At 33.9% G+C, this 25,292-nt stretch overlaps 1 non-coding gene across 1 annotated transcript; it reads left to right on the top strand.

Moving 5' to 3' along the window:
• The first annotated feature begins 9,925 nt into the window (after window positions 1-9,925).
• Window positions 9,926-10,029, top strand: LOC116575587. The gene has a single exon (XR_004279850.1). It is a non-coding gene; the product is annotated as a U6 spliceosomal RNA (small nuclear RNA).
• The last annotated feature ends 15,263 nt before the right edge of the window (window positions 10,030-25,292 follow it).

Genomic DNA, 25,292 nt, shown 5'->3' on the forward strand with positions numbered 1-25,292 from the left:
GATGGCCCAAGTAGCTAGAAAATTTTAAAATGTCTTTATTACTTCAAATCCATAGGACTTCTCACAGAAACTAACTTTATTTGTGAGCTCCTCTATATTTACAGAGTTCTCACTCTTCATCTCACTCCTGCCATTAGCCTAACTGAACTGAATATCATGAAGAATGCAGTTATCAGCATCATAAATTCACTGTTCTTTGATGACTTCAAATCCATTGATCATCTCCTCTATTCCACTTCAGCAAACCTCTCATGGACACACCAATATCTTATAATCAACTGAAACTTCACCACCATAAGCTTTAATACACAACTCTTTTCCCATACTTCCTCTTTTACAGCTCTCTTCCCAGAACCCCTCATCATTTAACTCACCTAGATATACTTTTACGACTTCTCCATTTTCTCCCCAAATCTCCCAATCCTTCCTAATACTTATTTTCCTCTCAGGAGAATCTGTACCAGTGAGAGGATACATAAATGAGCATATTTAATTCTCTAACTGTAGGATCATTCATTCATTGTTTAGTCATCCATTTGGCATTGGAAGTCACAGTGCTAGGGACTGTGGATATGAAGATAAAATGAGAAATTATCCCTCAAGCTGCTCATAGTCTAGGAGAAATAGAGGAGAGCTGCCTTCATGAACAAATAGAAAAAGAAAAAAAAAACAGTGTGGTAAGAGAAATATCGAAATGTGAACCATATGAACTAGAGCATCATGAGGGCACTTAGCCCAGTGAGATCAAGGAAGAATTTCTAGAAGTGGTGCTCAGTGACCTGGGTTATAAATAGTAAATCAGAATTATCCAGCTAAGGAGAGGGTGAGGATATTCTGGTTGAAGGACAGAGTGTTAATCAAAACAAAGGTAATATCACAGCATGTTGAGTGCAGAGAATTACAAGCAGGTCAGTTTTTCTGGTACATCAAGAGTTGAAAAGAGACTTATAAGAAATAAGGAAATCATGACCTGGTGGAGTATTTGTCCTGTGACAGGACTAGGGCTTCAGCTCTTAGGTGATTTTCTATACTTATTTTCTATTTCCTAATGATTTCACTAAATTTTTCTTGGGTGGCTCAGTTGTTAAGCGTCTGCCTTCGGCTCAGATCATGATCCCAGCGTCCTGGGATCGAAACCCGCGTTGGGCTTTCTGATCAGCAGGAACGCTTTCCTTCTCTCACTCGCCCTGCACGTGTTCCTGCTCTCGCTGGCTCTCTCTCTCTCTCTCTGTTAAATAAATAAATAAATAAAATTTTTAAAAAAAAGTCTTCACTGGTTTTGAATTGCTACCTCCAGTGGAGATTTTTACTTAAAAAATGTATCTCCATGGTTGTTCCCTCTTTCTTAAAAATTTTTTCCTCAGCTTTGTGGTCATAAAATCCTATCAGAAGGGTTAAGGTGAGGTAAGCAATTTGAGAAAATGGACCAAATTAATCTACTCAAACCTCACACATGGAGGGGTGTGGCAGAGGAAATTGCCTAATCAAGGTAGACAAGATCAGTGCTCTCAGAGCTCCCCTGGGACAGAGCAGTGAGTTCATGAGCGAAATGATAATTTGTCAGCATTTGCTTAGAAGTTGCTTTGACACAGATGTTTGATTCAGAAAACTAGAAGTAATCTTAGACTCTACCCTCTGCTTCCCTTACCTCCAGGTATCATTTACCAAACCTCACCTTGTATTCTTTACCCTTCCTACTCCAGTGACCTCACTGGATATCACAGAGCCTTTGAAACAAAGCTTCTTGCATGGTTATCATTTGAAAAAATAAAAAGGATACATCAATGAAATTTATAGCATTTTGGAATAACTGCCTTCAGGGTAATATGGACAAATTTGTATGAGATAGAAACTTGGTCTCAATCGTGACTTTGATATAGAGGCCTTCATATACAGTGATGATAGCCAAGGTGGTTGATACATTTTTCCCTTTATTAAAATTAAAATGGTTAATAATAAAAAGCTCATTAAGTATTAACCTCCACATTACTCAAATTAACAATGCAGACCCCTATGCTCCTTTAAGGACAATGTATAGTTGTTTTTTTGTTGTTGTTGTTGTTGTTATGTTTCATCAGTAACTTTCACTGTTCATTTTAATGGTTGGTATTTAAACAAGGGTAAAGTAGAAAATTATAAATAATGTATGATGCAGATTTATAGCATGGTGCAAACAATGTGCAACAGTTAGAGGGATAGTTAATCAGGTTACTATAGTTTGAGAACAGTTGTATTGGTTAGTTTAATTATTTATGTGAGCACAGCATAGGAAATGGTATTTAATTAATTCACATTTCTATTTCCCTGTATTTCAAAATGCCCTACATAAATGAAGTTCAGTGACCTGCATGTCCTTAGGAAATCTTAGTTCATGTGGATGTTCTCTAGTAAGATTACATTTCCTATTATGAAAACTTATGTATTTTAAAGGTCACCTTTACTTAAAGCATGAGTTGAAAAGGATGCATAAAATCTACCAAAGGGAAAGTGTTATAAACGTAGAAAAATATTAACATAAGGATAAGAAAGCAAGTGTAATTTTAAAAGACATACACAGGTGGAATAAATCCATTGTGGTTAGAGAGCAATCTTGCTTACTACCACACTGACATAAATTTAAAATACCTTAAAATGATTGTACAAGTTGCTGACAAGCATTTTGGATATAAACAACAAAAAAATGTGTCAAGGAACTTTAAATTACATTCTAAGTAACAAGAAGATGGATTTAAATCTTTTGTGCTTTTGCAGCATCAACTGTGGCTAATAATTTTAATATAAAATGAAGCTTCTTTGTAGTATAGAGAAGTAAATATTTCCAAAATACAAATATACAGATATATTGTTGTATTTATGGTTGACAGATTACCAGTCTTACAAACTTCATAAAATCAAGAACATTCACAGCATGTCATTTTCTATTAGAACCACTCTTTGTGATCAACCAAATGATGTGAGCTAGCTTTACTAGAGGCTAGAAGTCTATATTAAAATCAATTAGGAAGCTAGGTAATAAAAAACAGTAAAAAATATCAGCACTCAAAGTTTTTTAGGGTTGTGTTTAGATCGCTTCATATGTTCACTTACAAAGAGTTAGGAACAACTTTGTTGCAATTCCTTATTACATGCCATACCTTTGGCATTTTATTAGGGAAATCTAATACTCCTAACAACTTTATGGAGTAGGTACTATTATTATTTCTATTTCATAGATAAGGGTAGTCATGAAGAAAAGTATATCTGACACTAAGCACCATATTCCGCACATATATGGGATTATACAGTATTTGTCTTCTTTGATTTATCTTGCTTAGCATGATGTTATGACTCAGCTTTCCTGTCTGAGTGGGGGCAGGCCAGTCAGTAGAGCCAGTAAAACTGTGCCTAAGTCAGGCAAACCTATACCCTCCCAAGTTTGCTGGTCAAACTGAACCACTGTCTTGGTTCTGCTGATTAGCAAAAGTGCTGGTTGTGACTGTTACATGGATCCTGCTGGGGGGAACTTAGTCTGCCAAGATCTGAGTGCTGGTCATTTTGAGCCCTTACCCACCTTCTCCATCAGATTCAGATGGTGGTTGAGCCTACAGATTCCCCTGCAATCCCTGTGGGGTGACACTAGAGTGGAGGCTCCCAATAGGCAACCCACAATGTTGGGGGAGATGAACTATTAACTTTGGGCTCTTTTCCCACTGGAGGAAACATAGCTGACAGATGCCTCTTGGTATGGTGCTGTGCTGGCCTAGGGGTGGGGCAACATGGCGAACAAGTAGCTGTTTCACTTTTGCGATCCTATCTGTCTTGGTCTCTGTGGTACAGTGGGGTACTTCATCGTCTCTTCCATGTTCTAGGATTCTTTCACTGTTGTTTATCCATGAAGTGTTAAGTTTTCTTTGTGAGAGGGAGTAAAGTCAGGAATGACCTCTGTTGAAATCTTGATGATATCACTCTCCTTTCATGATGTGATTCTAATGAATATCCTTAAACCCCAAAATTCCCATTGGGGTTTAAGAAGCATGCCCAAATGGAATTGTGTTGAATTATGTTTGCTAAGCCTAAAGGTCAAGAAAACAGCTTTTATTAATAATATTCTTTTTCCCTTTTTATCTTTGGAAGATCTACATGCGTAAGCTTTTAAAAAATGTTTGCATTCATCATTAATATCAGTCCAATACCAATATTATTGCATCTGACCCTCATCCAATAATTTTCTCATCCTGGATTCTGTTTTGTGATTAAATGATTAGCCATGATTTTCAACACTGAGCTTTTACTATTTGATATATAATGACTATATAATTTTTGAGTTTTTCTTATTTATTGATATTGTTCCTAAGATATGTACTTTATTCTAAGATGTCATTTGCATCCAGCTTCAAGTGTTTTGTGTCATGACATTGTAAAAGTCCACAAGAAAATGAGACTACCAACTAAGACTATGTAAAGGAACAATATTTCTGCATTGGAGGTAACTTTTGCACTTTTCTGCTTATTTTTCCTGCCTCTAATAATATACTACTTATGAAATACGGATTGTGGAAATTGGAAGGAGGAAGTTGAATGTTGAAAGCTTTGGGCAAATGGAAAAATATATCATCACATAAAATGTTATCAAAGTTTATCCTTTCGCATTGGATTTAGGACATTTTATTGTCTGTTCCTATGATACAAGCCAGTAAATTTTCCTTGTGAACTGAAAGCCACAGCAGTCTATATATTCTGCTCATGAGCTCAGGATTCTAGAATTTAGGTTTCCAAAGTAGATGAGGTAATAGGAATAAGTGGGTAGAGGGGAAATGATCCTGGTAATGGCAACAGTTTTTTCTTCCCCTTCTGTACCCCTCTTTAGTGATGTCTAGAAGTGTGTGTGTGACACACACACACACACACACACACGCACACACACACACACACCTTCTGATATCATACTTTCTGAAAATGCTGCTGGAGCTCCTGAAAACCAATACCTCTTCTAGTGGAATTTGAGGGTGCCACTATTCTGTTAGGAATTGCCAGGAGCAGTAACAATGAAGCAGATTCCCATCTATGTCAGAAGTTTGCCAAGGCGTCATGTTAACTCTTAAGTTTACACCTAGAGTTGACTCTTGCCATTACTGAAATCATGAAAAACTTCCTTGCTATTTTTTGTTGTTGTTTTTAGATAAAGAAATTGAAGCTTGGAAAATTTTAACAGTTAGCTATAGATTACGTGTTTATTAGTGTCAAAAGCCGGTCTTTGTAGTTCCACTTTGGAAAATACCTAGCTTCCCAAATGCCATATATTTAGTCCATAATCCTCTATATTTTCATAAGAATTGTCTCTATTTTATTTTTACCTCAGTTTCCTAAACTTCATCTCCCTTACACACCTCAATTGTAATCAAGTTACAGACAGAACTAGATTAATAGCTCCTAGAAACTATAACCTCCACCTACCCATGTTAACAAGTTATTTTCCTCTCATCCACAACTGTAGGCAGTGATGAATGTGTAGTTCAATTGACTCTTTTTATATCCTGTGCTTAAATTCATAATGGAACTGTCACTCAATAAGACAGTATTTGATGGTCACATTCTAACTGAAAATTTTTTTCCTGACTGCCTGCAAGTATGTCCCCAAAGATAAAGTTTTAAACTCTTGAATGGTTGATATATGCCTTTAATTGCATATATTAGCAACCTAACTCATAGATTTCCACAGTTATATTTTCTCCTAAAATAGCCTGATAAATATTTTTTATAACATGAATATTGATTCAAAAATAGAGAAGTTGTATAGGAAATCACTTTCAAGAATTCGTATATAGGTGCTTTGTTAAAAAACAGTTTCTCAGAAAGCATGGAAGATAGGCTTCCTGGGTGTGGAGGAGCGGTTTTTAGGACTGAGTCTAGAAAAAATAGCATTTCTGAGTATCATTTACAATCATAGGAATAAATGAAATTGAACTGAAGAGGATATTATCCTATGTTCCCAGCTTCTTATGTGTAATGAGAAGAGACACAACAGTCTCCAAAGATACACAAAAGATATTTTATCTGGTTTGCTTTGCCCACTGGTACATTGCACATTTTATATTTCAATTAAAATTTTTAATTAAAAAATTTCAACTGTTGTAAGCATACTTTAACTAACATATTCCTCTGACCTCTAAAGTAAGTCTTTAGTAAGAAATAATGAACTTGAATATTAACAAGATTCTGATCAAAAGATATGGAAATATATTTAAATTAAAATTATGTTGACATTATGTTAATGTAAAATGGTAACTCTCATCTAGTTTGAGGCTGTTTTAATCAGTATATTAAAATACATTTTAACATTTCACTACTCTAAATCCATGTAAATATGAGAAATTCTGAACTTTCATTTGATACCCTTTTAAATAATTTTAATACATAAAAATTTAAAAATAACTTGTGATCTTTTTTGTCAATTGTAGTACCCAGAAGAAGGATTCACTGGATGTAATATATGTGCTTTAATGTTACATATTAATGCATTTTAATAAATTTCATCTATAATGCATCATCCTGACCTATCTCTGACCAAGATATGTCCATCTTTCCAGTGGGCTGAACTTTCTACCTGGTAACTCTATTCCATCTCTCCCTCTCATCCTTCCTTCCTTCCTTCCTTCCTTCCTTCCTTCCTTCCTATATCAACCATTATTGCCATCATTTAAAGAATTCACAGTCTGGTTTAGGAAGTGGACATTTGGACAAATAAAATACTGCAAGTTCAGAAGTTGCCCATCCCATGTCTTCCTCCTCTGAACTGATCACCACTTGTATGAGTGGTGGGCTTGGCCCCTGAAATCAGATGTTATTAGATGAACTACCCATTACTATATAATCCTGAAGGACAAGTGTTTCCCAATGTTCCCAAAGACATCCTTAAATATTTTATTTGTACTACATAAATAGAATCTTGATTTTATTTTCAGGTTATTATTTTGTGGTAGTTTTTGTTGCAAAAATAAAAAATAAAATTATAATACTAACATATTCATCACTGTAGGAAGTTTATTGATGCTCTAATTTGGAAACAAAATTTACTCTTTGAATCATTTTTTTTTCTTTGAGTCACATTTTTTTTTTTTAAGATTTTATTTATTTACTTGACAGAGACACAGTGAGAGAGGGAACACAAGCAGGGGGAGTGGGAGAGGAAGAAGCAGGCTTCCTGCTCAGCAGGGAGCCCGATGAGGGGCTCAATCCCAGGACCCTAGGATCATGACCTGAGCCAAAGGCATATGCTTAATGACTAAGCCACCCAGGCACCCCAGTCTCTGAATCATCTTTTAAAACAACATGTTTCCCCCCCAGCCCTCTGACTTGGCTCTTGTTTTATCAGTTTAACTCAAAATATTAGGGAATCCTAGTTTTCTGACATGGAAATTTTTTTTTAAAGGAGACTATATTCTTGGATTGTCTTTCTTTCTAAAACACTGTTAAAAATACTAAAAGAAAATATAACTCCAGATTGCTGCAGTATTTACTGACAAGGGATGCGATTAAAATTCAGATAGGAGTAAGTATAGGTTTCAGGTTTCAGATATGGTAATTAACTACTAATGAATTCTGAACCTGAGATTCCTCTCCAGTAGAAATGATACACCTATCTTATTACTTTGTTGTGAGGAATAAACCAGGGTACATGCATAAGTGTACCTACACAGTGACCAACTTGTCTCCACATGTGAGTTTACTTCTAATCTGTAAGTTCCTGGCACATTATTAAATGAATTATTCTCTGTGTCCTCTTAGATACATTAGTTGACCTTTTTGCCCTCTGTTTTCTTACCTTCTAAATAAGAAATGGAATCAGATAATATTCTAAGTATACTTCTATCTCAAAAACTCCTTTTCAAACAGGGATATAAGGAAGATTGACCTGAATTTTTACATTTGAAAAAAATGTAACTATATCCTAGAATACTAAAGTTTTGGATTTGAATGTAAAAATCTATCACTAACTATGAAGCTTTGGATCAGTGGTTAATTTCATTGAGCATCAGATCTTCCTCTTCATGAAATAAGGGCAAATAATGTTTATCTTATAAGTTTCACTTGAATATTAAATAGTGTAATGTCAAGAATCAAAGGCTTCTCAATTAATAATAATTATTATAATATTATGCTAATAGTATAATCATTACGGTATTGTCATTATTGTTATTTCACTGTCTCAATTTTAGAATAGAGGCTTGAAAAATAATTTTATTGTAAGTTTAGTAAAAAGATTGTCTAAATAATATGTGTATTCAAATTCTTAGGGACCATGAGCCATTAAGGAAACACATGTTCCCTCATATTTAGTTCAGGGAATATTCATCTAAAAACATTTTTAACATTTTCATGTTTTCAAAAAGAAATTATTGAAAAATCTAAAATTTCCATATGCTGGGGCAACAGCAGTAGGGAAAAAAGCAAACCAACTCGGCTCACATAGAGTTTATAGTCTAGCATTAGGATTAGGTGATATACTTTATATCAGTTAGATTTCCAAGTAACAAACCACTTTACAATTAGTGTTTTAAGACAATAAGCAGTTATTATTTCTCATCAATTCTGTGGGTTGGCTAGGAAAGTCTCCTGGTCTGCACTAGCACATCTTGTGGGTGACCTAAGATGAACTCATATGTCTAGAATTTGGATGGAGTACATGGTCAAGGGAGATGACTTGACCAAGGGTCTTTTTTTTTTTTTTTTAATATAACATACTTGCTTTAAGCTCCTGCACATGTACTAGTGGGTGCAGAGTTCCCATAAGCAGAAAGAAAGAGTGAGCCCCATGTGTAAGAAAACTGTTAAGTCTCTGCTTAAATCATGTTTGCAGTTGTCCTATTGGCAAAAGCAAAGAACCTAGCAAACGTAAGCCACTGTGGGGTAGAGTACTCAGTCTACTACATAATCAGTTGACATGAGATTCAAAACTGGGCCTCTTAGGACCAGGAAAATGGGCTCAAAGAACAATAAGAGCTGAGGGTAACCTAGCAGTCCAATGGTCTGAGGTTGAATGAAAGAAAAACGGTTACCTCCTAAAGGATCTTAGCAATTGAGAATCATCATGGAAAAGTCAGGTTTCAGTTGGAGCAGGAAGGGAAGGAAAAATTTCTAAATTGGTGAACAAGAAAAAAATTGAGGGAATAGGGAATTTTGATAAGGAGTGACAATGATTTCCCGAGGGGTTTGGGAGCTGAGAATGAGATCTAATTAAGAGATCAAAAGCCAAGTGATTAGGAGTAAGGTGAGAGTTTGGGGTTTATGCTGGAAATTAGTATAAGAAGAATAAATGTGTATCGTAGAAGTTTTTCACTTAGAGTAACCTTGCTGAGGAGATATTAAAATGGGGTATTGTGTTTGCCATAACTGGTTCTACTAGAGAAAACTATTAAAGGACCAGACAAATAGTCATTTCAAGCTTTGCCAGACTCTTCGTGGATCTGTCTGAAGACTTTTCATGACCAATAACAAATGTTGAAACTACTGTGTGTCCACCCTTGAACATTCTTTTCCATTCAGTGTTACTTTTTACTCCTTCGTAAGCATAGCCACCATTGACTCTCCACCATTCTAAAACTTAAAAGTATACATTTCACCCCCTCAGTAAACTATTGAGTGTACTTCTTTTTCTGGCATGTGTTCACTTGACTGATAAATAAAAACAGCTTTGTCTTCTTCTTCTTCTTCTTTTTTTTTTTTGAGAAGCTTTTTAATTTTTTGATAAGAGCCTTATAAGATGGTCACAGAACAAGTGCTGGTGAGTCTTCCAGGTGAGGGTGAGGAGAGCATCTTTCAGAGCATGCAGATTTCTAAAGAGGATGTGCAAAGCTCAGCAGGGAAAGTTGAGAGCATTCAGACCTCTAGGCTGATGTCTAACATCCAGAACACAAAGAAACATTTTTAAGAGAGGATAACTTTTATAGTGCACACTTTGGCAACACGCGTGCTAAAATTGGAATGATACAGAGAATTTTAGCATGGCCCCTGCATGAGGATGACATGCACATTTGTGAAGATATGTTTTATAAAATATATGCTCCCTAGGATCAACAAAATTTTCTATAAAGCTAGATGTTTTATGTATATAGGTAAAGTAAAAATCCCCCTAATTTATCTCTACATTTAGACATTATTTCTAAACATTCTTATTTTATCTTCACAGTCAAATATAGATTAATCATCTATGAATATATATAAAGTAATGAATTTATTTACATGCATGAACTATTATTTATTCTATAAAAATAGATGATTTAATGGTTCTACATTATTTTAAAGAAATTCTCTAGCAGTGCTCCTGATTTTAGCAGACTAAAATTTTGAGAATAAGTTTATTCTACCTATCCATAAACTTCATGATTTTAAAAGTCTTTATCTTACTGCCCAGACTTTATCTTTCCAGTTAGAGGACTCCTCATTTGTAGTCTGTCATTATCCAGAAGGTTCCCCATACCCTTGATCAACAGTAGAAAGGTTAAACTTCACTTTCTAAATCAGGATCTGAAGGAACTTGATAAGAGACAGCTAGAGTCAGGGATCATTAATCACTATCATGCTAGAAACATTGAGAAAAGTATCAAGAAATAAAACATTGTAATTTGGGACCTTTCTTTTCTTCCTTATTTTTCTTCTTTCAAAATTTGAATAACATAGGTTAAGAGAATTAAGTTTAAAAATTGAGTTACTAAATAAGGCTTATAATAAAAATTTGTTTTTGAAATGATACAGTCTTTCAAAATAGCACAGATTTTATATAATGCTTTATTGGTAAACTTGAAGTTAAATTCTTTCTCTTCAGGTTTAATAGACTCACACAAAGACTTGAAAAGCTGGAATTTTCTTATATTCCTCCTTGTCTCTCCATATGCCTTTATATCACTCCCTATCTCCATCCCCCAGCTGCCAAAAAGCCACCTATTAAGCTAGATCTAATATGTATATAATATTTTTCATACCTGTTTAGGATCTGATGGAAAAACTATTATATATTTATTTTCATAATACTTTGCCTGAAGTAAATGATGGGTTATAATGTGCTCTGCAACTAAACTGACATGAGATTGTGTTGGGAAAAGAGAGGAAAGGAAGGAGTATGTCTGTATGTGCATGTATATGTATATGTTTATGTTAGAGAAAGAGCTAGAGTGTGAGCAGAAGATATTAAATTTTTTTGAAGAATATAGCACCTCTGTTGGATATATGATGCTGTGGAATTTAGACAACTGAGAGATGGTACATGGGAGATTGCTGATGCTATGGGTGTGGATGAATTCATTCAAGGAAAGTGTATAGAATGAGAATTGGAAAAATCCAAGAACAATTTTTGTTCACAAATACAAAATGAGAAGCTCTAAGTAGTAAGAGTTTGATCTGGACTTACAACCAGAAAACTGCTATTTGGTCACTAAGATATACGAATTTAAAAACTAAGATTTTCTTTAGGCTTCAATGGTAGTTATGAGAAGCACTGGAAGAAGCAAATGTTAAACAGTAATTATTGAACATTCCCTATGTGCTTTGAAGCATTTGAATCATATCCTATTGGTTTAAAATTAAAATAAAACCTAAAATGGATGATTGGAATACAAGCAAGTATTATGAGGCATATTTCAGATCCTTTCTATAAGTAAGTTGGAGAAAAAATAGGAGATGTTCATTTGCAAACAAATGATGATTCTCAGAGTGCCTAGGTGGCTCAGTGGGTTAATCCTCTGCCTTCGGCTCAAGTAGTGAACTCAGGGTCCTAGGATCAAGCCCCACATTGGGCTCTCTGCTCAGCAGGGAGCCTGCATCACCCCTCTTTTCCTGCCTCTCTGCCTACTTGTGATTTCTCTGTCAAATAAATAAATAAATAAAATCTTTAAAAATGATGATTTTCCTTGATTATTTATTAGTTATCAAAATCTCTCTAATAAAATTTCGTATACTTAAAGCAAATGCACAAAGTGGCTATCAACATGTAGTTAATTTATATATTTAACATATTTGTATTTCATTGATATATAATTGACACAAAGTATTACAGTAGTTTCAGGTGTACAATGTCATGATTTGACAAGTTTATACAACATGCTGTGCTCCCCACAAGGGTAGACATCATCAGTCACCTTATAACGTTCTTCTAACACTAGTGGCTGTATTCCCTAAATTGTGTGTTTTATTCCCATAATTTATTCATTCCATAATTGGAAGCCTGTATCTCCCACTCACCTTCACCTATCTTGCCCACCCTACTTAACTACCCCTTAGGCAGTCATCAGTTCTCTGTATTTATGGGTCTCTTTCTGCCTTTTTTGTTTGCTTGTTTATTTGTTTTTTCACATTCCATATATAAATTAAATCATATAGTATTTGTCTCAGTTTGACTTATTTAATTTAGCATAACACACTTTAGTTCCAACCATTTGTTGCAAATGGCAAGATATCATAGTTTTTTTCTTGTTTTTTTGTTTTTTGTTTTTTAACGGCTGAGCAATATATTCTAGTGTGTGTGTGTGTGTGTGTGTGTGTGTGTGTGTGTGTGTGTGTGTATTTATAAATAATGCTGCAATAAGCATAGAGATGCATTTAACTTTTTTGAGTTAGTGTTTTCATGTTCTTGGGATAGTATATGTGCTGCCAAAGCGAGCACATTTGGATAAATACTATCCAAAGAATTTGTGGATTATATGGTAATTCTATTTTTTTTTTTTTTTTGAGGAATCTCCATCATGTTTCCACAGAGGCTGCATCAGTTTCCATTCCTACCAAAAGTTCATGAAGGTTCCTTTTCCCTACATCTTTGCTAACACCTGTTACTTCTTATCTTTTTGATACTAGCCATTCTGACAAGTGTGAGGTAATATCTCATTGTGGTTTTGATTTGCATTTTCCTGATTATTAATGATATTGAGCATCTTTTCACATTGCTGTTGACCATCTGTATAACTTTGGGAAAATGTCTATTCTGGTCTTCTGCCCATTTATAAAATCACTTTTTTTTTTTTTTTTTTGGTCTTGAGTTGTGTTAAGTTCTTAATATATAATATTTTGGATATTAACCTCTTCTTAGATATATCATTTGCAAATATCTTTCTCCATTCACTAGATTGTTTTTTTGTTTTGTTGATGGTTTGTGAAAAGCTTTTTATTTTGGTAGTCCCAGTAGTTTAATTTTGCTTTTATTTATTTGCCTGAGGAGGTATATCTAGAAAAATGTTTCCATGGCCAGTATCCAAGGAATTAATGACTATATTTCCTTCTAGAGTTTTTATGGTTTCAGGTCTCATATTTAGGTCTTTAATCCATTTTGAGTTTATTTTTGTGTATGGTTCAAGAAAGTGGTCAAGTTTTATTGTTTTGCATGTAGCTGTCTGGTGTTTCTAGTACTATTTGAAGGGACTGTCTTTTTCCCCATTGCATATTCTTGCCTCCTTTGTCATAGATTAATTGATCATATAAGTATGAGTTTATATTTATATCTGGGCTCTCTATTCTGTTCCACTAATCTATGTGTCTATTTTTGTGCCAGTACCATACCATTTTGATTACTACAGCTTTGTGGTATAACTTGAAATCCAGAATTGTGATTCCTTCAGTTTTGTTTTCTGACTTCAAAATTGCTTTCACTCCATGGGTTCTTTTGTGGTTTCATATAAATTTTAGTATTATTTATTCTAGTTTTGTGAAGAATGCTCTTGGCATTTTGAAAGGGATTACATTAAATCTGTAGATTGCTTTGGATAGTATGGACATTTTACCAACATTTTTTCTCCAAATGATGAGCATGGAATATCTTTCCATTTGTCTGTGTCATCTTTAATTTCTTTCATAAGTGCTTTATAGTTTTCAGAATACAGCTCTTTCACCTCTTATTAGTTTAATCCTGGGTATTTTACTATTTTTGGTGCAATTACAAATGGGATTGTTTTCTTAATTTCTCTGTTGCTTCTTTATTAGTACATAGAAATGCAATGAATTTCTATACATTGATTTTGTGTCCTGCAAACTTACTGAATTCATTTATCACTTTTTTTTTCATTTATCAGTTTTAGTAGTTTTTTTGTGGTCTTTAAGGTTTTCTGTATATAGTATGCTATCTCCAAATAGTCAAAGTTTTACTTCTTTCCTACTAACTTGGATGTCTTATATTTCTTTTGGTTGTGTGATTGCTATGGTTAGTACTTCCAGTAATAAGCTGAATAAAAGCAGTGAGAGTAGACATCCTTGTGTTGTTCCTGACCTCAGGAGGAATGCTCTCAATATTTTACTTTTGAGTATAATATTAGCTATGTATTGTGCATATATGGCCTTGATTACATTGAGGTATGTTCTTTCTAAACCTACTTTGTTGAAGATTTTTATCATGATACTGAATTTTTTATCATGATATTGGACTTTCTCAAGTGCATTTTCTGATCTATTGAAATGACTATATATTTTTATCTTTTCTCTTATTGGTGTGATTTGTCATATTGATTGGTTTGTGAATATTGAATCACTCTTGCATCCTGGTAATGAATCCCACATGATTGTGTTGAATGATATTTTTTAATGTGTTATTGCATTTGGTTTGCTGATATTTTATTGAGGATTTTTGCATCTGTATTTATCAGAGATATTGACCTGTAGTTCTCTTTTTTTAATAGTGATTTTTATAAGTTTTAGGTATCGGGGTAATATGTTCCTTGTAAAATGAATTTAGAGATTTTCCTTCTTCTATTTTTTGGAATAGTTTGAGAAGAACAAGTATTAGTGCTTCTTTAATTGCTTGGTAGAGTTTTCCTGTGGAGTTATCTGATCTTGGACTTTTGTGTATCGTAAGTCTTTTTTAAATTACTGATTCACTTTTATTGCTGATGATCAGTCTGTTCAAATTTAATGTTTCTTCCTGATTCAGTTTTCAGAGGTTATGTATTTTAGGAATCTATCAATTTCTTCTAGTTTGTCCAATTTGTTGGCATATAATCTTCATAATATTTCATAATCCTTTGTATTTCTATGGTGGCATTTGTTATTTCTTTTCTTTCATTTCTGATTTTGTTTAGATCATCTCTTTTTTTGATGAGTCTGGGTAAAGGTTTATTGATTTTGTTGATCTTTTCAAAGAACCAGCTCCAGGACTCATTGATCTGTTCTATTGAGGGTTGTGTGTGTGTGTGTGTGTGTGCACGCACGCACGCGCATGCTTGTGCGTTGTTGCTATTTTATATTTTTCTTTTGTTTTTGTTTTTTAGTTTTTATTTCATTTATTTCTGCTCTAATCTTTATTATTTCTTTATTCTACTGATTTGGGGTTTTGTTTGTTCTTTTTCTATTTTCCTTTAGGTGTAAGTTTAGGTGGTTTCAGATTTTCTTTCTTTATGAGGCAGGCCTGTATTGCTATAAACTTCCCTCTTAGAACTGCTTTTGCTGCATCCCAAAGATTTTGGACCATATGCTTATGTGTTTTCATTTTCATTTGTTTTACATTTGTTAATTTCCTCCTTGATTTTTTGGTTGACCCGTTGATTTTTAGTAGCATGTTATTTATCTTCCATCTATTTGTGTGCACAGTTCCACAATTCTGGTCCCTGACCCTGTTTCGATCCTCTTCTGTGTGGCCTCTTCTCTGCATTTAGTTGTGGAGTTTATTCTGCCAGTTTTTGGGTAATTTTCTTGGTTATTTACATTGATAGAGGTGTTATCTAGTTGTAGCTATAGGTGGAGGTGAGCTTAGGGTGCTACTACTCTGCCATCTTCCCTGGATGTCTCCAGTCATAGGGTTTTTAACACTTTGTTTTGTTGATATGGTATATTATGTCAATTGATTGGCAAATATTGATATATCCTGGAATAAATCCTACTTGATCACGTTAAATGATTCTTTTAAAAAATTGTTAAATGTGGTTTGCTAATATTTTGTTGAGGATTTTTGCATCCATGTATGTGAAGAATATTGGCCTGTAGTTTTCTCTTTTTGTAGTGCTTTTGTCTAGTTTTGGTTTCAGGATAATTCTGGTATAAGGATGTATATTAAATATGTTAGTGTAAGTACTTATGGAGAATTAGCATGGGAGTGAGGTTCAGGGAAGAGAGACAAGAAATACAAGGAGACAAGGAATAAAATAAGACAAAACAAGAGAAGTATCTTTAATATGTCTATAATATGTAATATACTGAAAATGGATATGATGAACTCAGCATGCTCTTTAAGATCCAGTGATTAATTTTGAAAAGCATTTTTCTTAATAGTACTGAATGTTAATAAATTATGAAAAAGTAAATTACAAAATTTATTTTTAAATGTGTATCATAGTTTCTAAGGGATTTAATGAAAAGGTATAATATTATATTTTCTAATGCTATCATTTGGACATGTTTTGTTTTGAATGTGTGACTAATCTTTCTCAAGATACAACTTATGCAGGAAAAAGTTTTAATGTTTTAAATAATAGTCCATTTAAAGGAATGGATATTCAATATTAGCAAATATAATTCCAAACAAAGAATGAATAAAAAATAACTGACCCTTAGATACATATTAAATTTTGAGTTAGAACTAAATGAACAATATAAACAAAAATGTAATAACACTCCAATCAAAAGGCAAAAGAAAACTTTAACACCTATGTAATTTCTATTGGACCTATTAAAGTATACGATCTCTCTCTCTCTTTTCCTTTTTTTGTAAAGCAATGAAGTTCATACACATTCACTTAGGGCTGCAATCAATATTTATTGTTAATGCTTCTATTTTGTTTCTAAAACTTGCAAGTATTCACCATAATGAGATTTTAAGTAACTGCCCAAGGCAATACAGATTTTGTCATAAATAAGAAATTAGCTACGGCAAAAAGAGCAGCGTATTAACATGCGTTGGGCAACTGTTCCAGTTTTTCTTAGCCTGAACAGAGTGTTAGTCTCTGCCATTATCACGCATTTTGCAGGCAACTTGTGAAGTTTTGTTATGGTTGTGTTTTCTCTCTCCAGTAAATGAGTCTTCATATTTTAAAGTAGTTATTTTTACTTTTTTTCCCTTTCAAGTAGTTATTTTTACTTTTCCTCTCCATCCTAATGGAGTCTCTGGAGTAGAATACACTTTACTAAATCCCTTAATAACTATTTTACAGTATAAGTACCAGTGCTAGCTTTTCACAATTTTTGCTAAGCATGATTTCAAGACAGTAAAGATAAACCTGTAATCTTATTGGCTGGTTCCTTATTTCATTTTTCTTCTTCACTCAAGTAAAGTATAAAGTGAAAGATGTAAGAGGGTAATTTATAGATATAGCCTCTAAATCCATAGTTTTTCATCTCATTGAACTCCCATTTGCTAGTTTTTCCTATTTTCTGCTAATAGAAATATCTTCTCAAGATTTCTCATGACTCTGCCATATTTTAAATTCTCAAACTTTAACTTTATTATTGTTCAAGGCACACAGTCCTCGTCTGGTACTCAAGGCCTTAATTTAATCAAATTCCTATCGTTGTGACAGAATGTTAAATGGAATGTTCTCTGTGGCTTCAGAGATACTGTAGTGATCCCAAAAGCCAAGGAGGAGTATAAATGCATATCAGCTAAGCAGGACAGGTAAACAAATTGCACTGATTTTGCAATCCTCTCGCAGTTCATGCCAAAGCTATATGAAGGGAGACCGATTCCAATGGAAAAAACCAAGCTTAATGCTAGGTGCATTTCTTCTCTCCTCCCTCTGAGTGCTCCTTCTACCCTAAGCAATCTGAAAATTGCTTAAGAGAACACAAATGGAGAGCTGATTATGTGTCCACTGGATTTGAAGAGTAGTGATACCAAGAAAGTACTCCATACACCTAAAGATCAGAGACTGCTCAGAGTGAAGAAAGAGGCACTGATGTGTAGGATTCACTTCCACCCATTGGAGGCAGATTGTGTTTCTCATGCTCCAGAACTAGACCCCTAGGAAGAAACCTGGATTTAGATGATGTTGAAAGAAAATCACCAATGGAAAGAGCCTTTGTGGAGAAGATCCCATTGAAATCCAGGGGCGAAGAGGGTGCTTGTGTGTTAACACAAAATAAGATCCTAAGAGGTAAAAATCAGCATTTGGGCATATGTTACAGTGTGGGAGTACTGAAGCCAGGTATAATAGTACCAATCTAGTATGATCTTTTCTACTCGTTCCCTTTTCCTTGGCTTCTAGCCTTGCAGAAACTAGCAACAGTAGAGTTAATACAGGGGGAGTCAAAGACAAAGGGGAAAGGAAAGAAACCAAACATACTTGGATTCCCCAACTGTCGATGCCAAAACAAAATTAGATGGAAACTGGAATAAAGCAGGCAGGCTTTTTTTCACAGTGTGAAGTTGAACATTTGATATTAGACATGATTAGATTTTTTTGGAACTTGTAAACATATCTGTGTTAGGACAGAGATTGATTGGAACAGCTATGGAGACTGCTATCTCCTCAAGAGTGAAGGAGGAACCAGGTGACATAAAGTTCTGTAAACTCATGCTCCCTCCTGTACCAACCCTGTATGAGTTATCCGTTACGGTACAATGTTATTTTTTTCACCCATCCTTTGTCCTCTACCCCTTACTTGGTTTCATTAATATTTATGTGCACTACACATATTTATGGAAAAGAGTGTTCACTGAGTCAAAATTGAAGTTTTAAAATTTAAAAATTATGCTCATCTATTTTCTCCTACTTTGGACAGTGCCATCTTTTCTCTGAGACAATGATTACCACAGACTAAACTGGGGGTGAAGTTCATGGAGAACAAATGGTACAAGAAAGTGTGAGAGACAATTATCATATCTCATTTACATGTGGAATTTAAGAAACAAAACAGGATCAAGGGGAAGGGGGAAGGAAAAATAAAGATGAAATCAGAGAGGGAGACAAACCATAAGAGACTCTTAATCATAGGAAGCAAACTGAAGGTTGCTGGTGGGGAAGAGGCGGAGGATGGGGCAACTGGGTGGTGGATATTAAGGATGGCACGTGATGTAATGAGCACTGGTATTATATAAGACTGATGAAGCACTGAACTCTACCTCTGAAACTAATAATACACTTTATGTTAGTTAATTGAATTTAAATAAAATATTTTTAAAAGTGTGAGAGAAAATCAGCATTGGCTAATATCTTAAAATTCTGTCAGGTTGCGGCAGAGACTGTTAGTTTTCTTCCTTGAATATGTTCTCCCCTACTTACATATTGTAATAGAATTTAACCTGGGAAAAATAGCTGCTTAGTTAAATAATACATTTTCTAGGCATTTTTCAGCCAAGCGGACCATAGAATTAAGTTCTGTCATTTGGAGTTACATAAAATGATGAATTTTTCTTTCAGGTGAAGTACTTAAAGGGAAGGGGTGTGTTCTTCCTGTCTCTTCTTCCCTTTTGTGGTTTGGAAAATGGACACAGTAGCAGGCCATCTTGTGCCTTGTGGTTGAGGTTAGTGTGTTTTGCCTGCAGAAGGAGCTGCAGGATCAGCCCTGTAGTGCTTAAACTCAGACTGCCGCATCAGAGAGCTATAAATTTATATATTTTAGTTAGTTATTTTAGTCATCCTAGCTAAAATAGCCACCAAAAACATGCTTATTTTTCTATTAATCTTGCAAGTTGAAAGACTTGGATCGATACTTGCACACTTAATTCAACTTTCAGAATATTAATATTGTATAAATCTTATACATGGTCTTATTAATTTGATATAAATCATAGTTTCAATTCAGAAAGAAACATATCTTGATTCTGTTATTATTTAAAGGTAAAAAATGACAAAGTGACTATTATCATCATAATTATTTCCTGTTATTCAAAAAGTATTAGTTAATGCAGTAAGACAAGTAATATTTACAAGAATTAAAGTGTTTGGTAACAAGAAAATAGGCATCTTTAAGGATGTTTAGATGACCTAAATAGAAAACTCAAGGGAATAAAGTGAAAATCCATTTCAAATTAAAAAAAAAAAGTTCATAAGGACATTTACTGTATGAATAAAAAAAAAAAATCAATAGCTTTCTATATACCAGCAGTAACCCATTTGGAAATCTACCGGAAACAAGACTTCTTTCATGAGAGTAATGAAACTTTTGAGAAGAAACTTTTAAACTATATTAAGAAATAGAAGATGAAAATAACATGGTATAGGTGATATTGCTGAATGAGGAGACTAAGTATTGTTTATATGTGAATTCTTCCCTAGTTCTAATCTATGTTTGATTTAATTCTTCTAAAATTCCTAATGGTATGTTCTGGAACTTGAAAAGTGATTCTAAATTTTCTCTAAGAATAAATAAGTTTTTTTGTTAATTTGGTCCAAATATTTGTGTTTTGTACTCAAATTTAATGAACTGTCTTCTAGAAATTTTGAGATAATTAGTGAATCATCTACTCAAAGCAATTAGCTTATTAATTACTCATAATAGGTTGTATTGGCAAGGTATAAAGTTCATGCATAGGTAGAGAGCCTATCCCAGGGCCAGGTGGAGAAGAGTTACAAAATAATCCTAGTCAAAACAACTGATGGTATTTGTTTTTTGTTATGGATTAAAGGTTTACTTCAAAATATCTTGGAATGTGTAACATTTTATTTTAATAATGATTACATTATTAATATTGAAATATACAGTGCTTTGTCACTTAAGGAGTATATTAACATTTTATCTCCCTTTATCTTGATAAGCCTGGTTAAAAGGAATGGTTGCCATCCTGCTATTAAATGTAAGGAAATTACAGATGAGAGAAGTTCAAATAATTGTTTCAGATGAAACAGCTAGTAGTAATTCTTTTGATTCCTAGTCCAGTGCTCATTCTGTTATCCCATATTTTATATCTCTTTGTTCACCTCTGAGCAATGAGATGGTCAGGGAAATACTAAAGAATGTCTGTAAAACTGGGCATCAAGCATCTCTTCCCACCTTGGTTTTGAATATGATATGTATGTCAGAGCTATTGATTCTTCCTTATCTTCTATTCCTCCAATCTATAGTGATTCTCCATTGATTTCTCTTGCCTTGCCTTGTTATTCTATGCCAGCTGCTTTTCTTTTTTGAACCCTACAGATGTTGGTGTTATTTGGGAATTGAGTTATCAGTCTTCTCTTTTTATTACAGTGTTCCCCTAGAACCTCTAAACTGTTAATTTACCTGTGTCTTTCAAGTCAAAGTATTTACTTCCAGATCCTCCTTTGAAATCCATCCAGATCTTTAATCTCATTGTCTTCTCAAAATACGAGCCTCCTCATTAGCCCTATGTGAAAGTTATCCCTATTTTATGTATGAAAAACTTGAATCTCAGAAAGCCTAAGTGACTTGCTCAAGATCCTGAAGATAGAATGTGGTTGAATCAGCTTTTAGATCCAGACGTATCTTTATTTTTTTTTAAATTTTCTAAAGATTTTATTTATTTGAGAATGAGAGAAAGAGAGAGAGACAGAGCGTGAGAGGGGAGAGGGTCAGAGGAAGACTCTGACTCCCCACTGGGCAGGGAGCCTGATCCCAGGACCCTGGGTAGTCACTTAACCAACTGAGCCCTCGACTTGTCTTTACAGTACATTTTATTTACACTATAATATTCTAGAGTACATGTAACCTCCTTCTCTTTTCTTCTCTCTCTCTCTCTCATTATGTTGCAGACTTTTCTCTGTCAGAAATCATGTCTTAATTCTTTTTGCATCCTAACGTGTAAAGTCTGGCTCATAGAAGATGTACTTTAAAAGTCTGAACAATGAATGAGCATAATAATTTCAGGGTCTATATTTTATGTCTGTAATGAAATAGTATGATTGTAAAATGTAAAAGACCAATTTACTCTTTTTATTTCCCACTCACTGCTAACATTGTTCTGTCCCACCTGTTTTGTCCAGCCTATTCCAGAGGCACAAAATATTTATTTCTTTCTAGAATAAAATGATATGCAACTAGAGCTTTGGCTGCTCCAAATTACAGAAGGTAATTGATCATGTGCACTTTCACTAAGCTGAAGCTGGGAAGTGACCCTACTGCTTAATTTGTGTACTTTCTGTAATGCAGCTGCATAGAGTAACTACAAATTAGTAGGCTAACAAAGCAACATAGCTCATGCTATGAAGGATTAACGACAAGAATCACCATAATAGAAGTGTTCTGTCACAGCTGTGATTGCCATTGTAGCTCTAGATTTTTACATAGTTTTGTCTTTTTTAAAAATCAGTGAGGTCTTTAGAGAACTCAGTCTGTGTGAGAGAAAATGTAAAATGGTGCACTTGCCACAATTCACTTTTATTGTCCCAGTCACACTACAGTGACCTCATTGGTCCACTCTAATTTGCTCACCTCTCCCAACATGCTTCCTGTTCTAAAGTACTAAATCCTCATGCAAATACTGTAAGCCTAGACCAATTTTCTGCAAGGTAAAATGGAGTAACATATTCTCACTATTCAAAAATTGACTCTTTCCTCAAATATAATCTGATGTTAATATTTCCCTGTGGTTTACCTCTCTCTATAATTGGAACTAATCATGCCAGGTTCCTGAGCATCACTTATATTTAGTTGGTAATACCATTCTGTGGGTAAAAAATTTTTTAAAAAAAGTGATGTTTTCAGCAGCCACAGCCAAAGTTTGAAATGATGCTTTTTGAAAAACGCAAGCATATGGTTTTATTTTTGAAGTCCCATTCATGACATAACCCCCTTTGATAAATTTATTCATTTACTAACAGAACATTAAGCTGATAAATTGTATCTACAAAGGGGGAAGAGAAGGAGGAGGCATGAAATGAATTCAGCAGGATTTCTTCTTAAGAATCTTGTTCTTAGCTTTAAGGAAGTTTGATTTTGACCTCTTGGTTGGGATATCAAAGTGAAAGAGTTAAGTATAACTTAACAGATTTAGATATTTCAGAATCCCTTGGCATGCCAAATTCTCAAGCTACTAAAACATGTAAATTTTATTTTCTAAGAAGACTATGCTCATCACAATTTATAGAACTTTTCTATTGTATCTCAATTATAAACCTCTGTAAATGCCCCTTTCCTCTCCTTAGACTATGGCCTGTGACTTTTATAAATTTTTACCAGTCCAAATCCCAATGCCCCAAATATTTGTGTGTTCATATATATTTCTCACAAATTCTACAAGATTGTATGCTACTTGAAAGCAATTTTTATGCTTCCTTTACATTTTTACCTACTATAGCATTTATCAGCTGGTATCCACTCAGCATGAGTAGAACTAATTTGTCTTTGTCAACCTCAGAAAAATATCACATATTGTAATATTAAAAAAATAAATGTGGAGTTAAATGGAAGTTATCTCTAGAAAGATGATGTGAAATCAATAACAAAGTGATATCATTTTATGATTTCAATTAGTAAGAAAAGATAAGCTTTTACAAACTTCAGCTTGGATGAATTGAAACAAAAGTAAAGGTGGTTCAAGATTATAGATTATTAAAAATAAAATTGGGCAAGGAAAAAAGGACATTGATATCAGAAATTATTTGATATTAATTCTTGTGGATTCTATGCTTCAGTGCATAGAATCACTAATTTTTCAGTATTTTTTTTTACTCACCCCAGGACTCCATAGACTCCAAAGACATAATGTTGAGTAAGATTCAAAGCTGCCCTCAAAAAGCACATCACAATGTAGTAAAGTGAAATAAACACATTCAAAGATAACTTTATTTTAAAACATCCAAATAAGGAGCAATAAAATATTAAATGCACCTTTAAAACGACATGTTTATTTCCATATGTATTCTAGGCTGGTTGAACTAATAGAAACAGTTACTAGTAGAATTATTTGCTCTAAGTTTCTCTTTTCTTCTCCATGAGGAGTTTCACTTGAAAAGAAAAGAGCTCTATCAAAATACTTTTGCTGCATTGCACATTAAACTGTTGTTCATAGCCATCCCGCAGTGTCCAGATGTCTGAGGGTAATAGACCTGTGTATTATGAAACAAATTTGAGCACTTGGGGAGCCTCCAACTGAGAATTTCCCTGAAGAAAGTGCAAGTGTGGATATACTTTCTCAGTCCTATCAGGGAACTCACAGAGACAGGACAGCAGGATGTGATTCCTGTGGTGTATTCTACAAAGCATTGGGACTACTTGGAGTATGTGCATGCATGCCCAAGTCAGATCGCATGCAGACTAACAATCAAACTCTGAGGTGCCTGCAAGGAAGAGGTAGGCAACTGAATTGGTATCATTATTTTTTTTTTCATCAGAATAGGAATAAATCCAGCTGAGAAGGGAAACTGATTTTGATATAACTGCCTCTGCTCTACTCCTAAAAAGTTCAAGAGAGAAGAAGATTAAATTAAAAAAATATATATTAAATGTATTATATATCAGGTAAAACCCTGGGCACTTTTACATGATTTAATACGTATGTCACTTTTGGGAGATAGGTATAATTATCTCTGTATTATATCTATTGATTTCAAGCTCAATTACATTGGTAAGTAGAACTTAGGCTCAAACCCAGGTATTTTGCAACACGGTCTTCACATTAATTCCTAATATAGTCAACGTTTCAACTGTGAAGAGAAATAATGAATAGAAAGTAATCACTAGTTAACTCAATATGTTAAAAAAAAAAAAGATTTATTTCAACAAACAGGTTTTATTCTTTAAAAAATGTCCAAGAGTTACAATTATTATGGGCCAAGAAACCTTCTTTTGGGGATCCTATATCGTCAATCATTCATTTACTTCACAGGTAAAAAATTTCATTTGTTTATGTGTATTAACAGAGCAAAAGCTATAGAAGAATACCTGTAGGTTAGAGTTGAGAATTGCAAGGAAATTCAGACCCAAAAGCTAAGCAAATGCTAAACAAAATTACCAAAGATATTTGTAAAATCTCTTTGCCAAGAGATATTTAAAAGTAAAAGAACTAATTAGGATTTCTTGAAATGAAATCCTTATTAAATTAATTAATTAAATTTACATATAATCTATGGAGATTGTGGAAGATTACTTGATTATTCGCTAAATCATTTTTCATTCTATTCTTTTGAGAATTTTAGTTATTACAAGCTTTTTTTTTTTTTAAGATTTTATTTATTTATTTGACAGGCAGAGATCACAAGTAGGCAAAGAGGCAGGCAGAGAGAGAGAGGGAAGCAGGCTCCCTGCTGAGTGAGAGCCTGATGCGTGGATACTGGGATCATGACCTGAGGGAAGGCAGATGCTTAATGACTGAGACCCAGGAGCCTCAGGAAAGATTTTTATATCTGGTGTCATGTTCTTAGATTCTTAATTAAATTTGATATACATTAATTTAAAATGTATATCATTGTTACCATTTTGTTAGAAATGTTAAGAAATAGCTAATTTAAGTATTAATA

This window comes from Mustela erminea, chromosome 16, assembly GCF_009829155.1.
Source record: "Mustela erminea isolate mMusErm1 chromosome 16, mMusErm1.Pri, whole genome shotgun sequence".
Taxonomy (NCBI): Eukaryota; Metazoa; Chordata; class Mammalia; order Carnivora; family Mustelidae; genus Mustela; species Mustela erminea.